We start from the raw sequence: 3077 nt of genomic DNA, 5'->3' as shown, positions 1-3077 counted from the left end.
TTGGCACGCCTGGGGCCTGTGACTGTGACTCCTAGGGACTCACACCTGAGCCCTTGTCACTTCCATGCCCATTGCACTTGGAGCCCTGTATGCTGTACCTGCCTCCCAGATGCTCACTGAGCTTCTAGTGCCCATCAGCCTGACACTTCTGTGCCTGTTCATGACTCCTGGGTGCCCTCCCACATGTTGGCCCCTCATATACCCATAGTTACGACCTGCCCTGACCTCCTGCAATCCCTATTCCCAGTGCTCTGGCTCCCAGGTGCTCCCCAACGTCCTATGCCCATGCTGCTGCCCTCCCTGGTCGCCAGTCCCCCAAGCCTCGCAGTGGGCACCTCCACCCTAAGGCCTGGTCATCATTCTCACAGACTCTGTGGGTGTGGGCCAGAGGAGGCAGACCCAGGCCTGGATGGGCCAGTGGTAGGGAAGGAGCGGCTGAGTCAGTACTTGGAACAGACTGTTCAGGAATGCAGCCCCCCCGCCTGATCCAGCCTTGCCAGATCCAGCCTTCCACCAGGTGCCTGGCACAGGGCTCAGACCTGAGGAAAGGGTGTGGGGCTGTGCAGAGTCTGGGACTGGGCTTGTCTCTGGGAGGGAGTGCCTCTCGGTGTCTCTGTCTTTATTGATTCTCATTTCATTTCTCAATGTCTTCTTCCCTTTCATTCTCAGTCTCTCTCTCTCTCTCCCCATCCTTTTTCTCTGTTTTACTCCCAGTGTCTGCCTGCTCTCTCTCTCTCTCTCTCTCTCTCCCCACCCTTTTTCTCTGTTTTACTCCCAGTGTCTGCCTCTGTTCATGTCTGTTTTCTATCTCTTGCTCTCTCTTCAGTATGTTTCCCCCCTCCCTCTATATCTTTCCTCATTCGTCTTTACCTTAATTTTCCAGTCTGTGCTTCCCTGTCTCCCTGCCTCTGCCTCTGCCTCTGTCTCTCTCTGTTGTGGATTTTCTACCTGCCAACCTTTTTCTGTCTAGGAACCTAGTGACTAGGAGGGGTTGTGGGGTAGGGCGCTGACTCCACACGCAGCGGGTTAGTTGCGTGCAGCAAGCATACCCTCCCTTAACTACATTGTCAGGCTCTCCAATGAATCCTTTCTACGAGGGTGTCTTCAAGAGCAGGCATTTTGTCTTGTTCACTTCTGTGTCTCCTGCACCTAAAATAGTGCTCAGCGCACACTGGGCACTCAGTGACTGTTGAATGAATGCATGACTTTCGTCATTCTGATTTCTGCCTCTGTCTCTAACTCAGACTCTATTTCTCTCAACCTCTGTCTTTTGCTGGATCCTTGAGACTGTCTCTCTTCCTGTTTGTCTGTGTCTCACCTCTTTTTTTAAAAAATATTTTTATTGATTTCAGAGAAGGGAGAGAGAGAAAGAGATAGAAACATCAATGATGAGAATCATTGATAGGCTGCCTCCTGCATGCTCCATACTGGGTATTGAGCCTGCAATCCTGGACATGTGCCCTGACCAGGAATCAAACCATGACCTTCTGGTTCATAGGTTGGCACTCAACCACCGAGTCACACTGGCCGGGCCTCTGTGTCTCAGCTCTTGAGGCTTCTGTCTCTCAATATCCCTTTTTCTTTTTCTCTCAGGTCTCTGTTTCTCTTCATCTCTGTTCCTTCTTAATTTCTTTGTTTTAGAATCTCCTTGCCTTCTTTCTCTCTGGGCATCTCTGTTCTCCCTTTCTCTCAATGCTTCTCTTCTCCTCTGTCTCTCCTTCTGTCTCGCTCCCAGTCTTTGGTTTTCACGATCTCTTTCTGCTGTCTCTTCCTCTCTCTCTCTCTCTCTCTCTCTCTCTCTCTCTCTCTCTCTCTCTCTCTCTCTCTCTCTCTCTCTCTCTCTCTCTCTCTCTCTCTCTCTCTCTCTCTCTCTCTCTCTCTCTCTCTCTCTCTCTCTCTCTCTCTCTCTCTCTCTCTCTCTCTCTCTCTCTCTCTCTCTCTCTCTCTCTCTCTCTCTCTCTCTCTCTCTCTCTCTCTCTCTCTCTCTCTCTCTCTCTCTCTCTCTCTCTCTCTCTCTCTCTCTCTCTCTCTCTCTCTCTCTCTCTCTCTCTCTCTCTCTCTCTCTCTCTCTCTCTCTCTCTCTCTCTCTCTCTCTCTCTCTCTCTCTCTCTCTCTCTCTCTCTCTCTCTCTCTCTCTCTCTCTCTCTCTCTCTCTCTCTCTCTCTCTCTCTCTCTCTCTCTCTCTCTCTCTCTCTCTCTCTCTCTCTCTCTCTCTCTCTCTCTCTCTCTCTCTCTCTCTCTCTCTCTCTCTCTCTCTCTCTCTCTCTCTCTCTCTCTCTCTCTCTCTCTCTCTCTCTCTCTCTCTCTCTCTCTCTCTCTCTCTCTCTCTCTCTCTCTCTCTCTCTCTCTCTCTCTCTCTCTCTCTCTCTCTCTCTCTCTCTCTCTCTCTCTCTCTCTCTCTCTCTCTCTCAATCTCTCTCTCTCTCCCTTTCCCTTCCTCTCTGAAATAAATAAAAATATATGTTAAAAGTTTGCTGTAAAACAGCATGCTGTGTTATACCTACAGCAGCCTCATACATCTTCGTGTCTATTCTCTGTGCTTGATTTAATCTCCTGTTGTTTTTGGACAGTAGCATGCTCTATAGGCTTGTAGCCTCGGGACAATAGACTATACGATACAGCCTAGCGTGTTAGTAGGCTGTACCATCTAGGTTTGTGTAAGTGCACTCTGTGATGTTCCCACATCAACAAAATTGCCCAATGTCGCATTTCCCAGAGCATATTCAGTAGTTAAGTGCATGACTCCTCCTGACTCCTAAATACACTGATCAAACTACCCCAGGTGATGTGTCCATTAGCTTGGCACTCCTGTGGCCTGTGACTGTGACTCCTAGGGACTCACACCTGAGCCCTTGTCACTTCCATGCCCATTGCACTTGGAGCCCTGTATGCTGTACCTGCCTCCCAGATGCTCACTGAGCTTCTAGTGCCCATCAGCCTGACACTTCTGTGCCTGTTCATGACTCCTGGGTGCCCTCCCACATGTTGGCCCCTCATATACCCATAGTTACGACCTGCCCTGACCTCCTGCAATCCCTATTCCCAGTGCTCTGGCTCCCAGGTGCTCACAGACCTAC

Source organism: Myotis davidii, unplaced genomic scaffold, assembly GCF_000327345.1.
Source record: "Myotis davidii unplaced genomic scaffold, ASM32734v1 scaffold736, whole genome shotgun sequence".
Lineage (NCBI taxonomy): Eukaryota > Metazoa > Chordata > Mammalia > Chiroptera > Vespertilionidae > Myotis > Myotis davidii.
Note: the sequence above shows the minus strand (reverse complement) of the source record.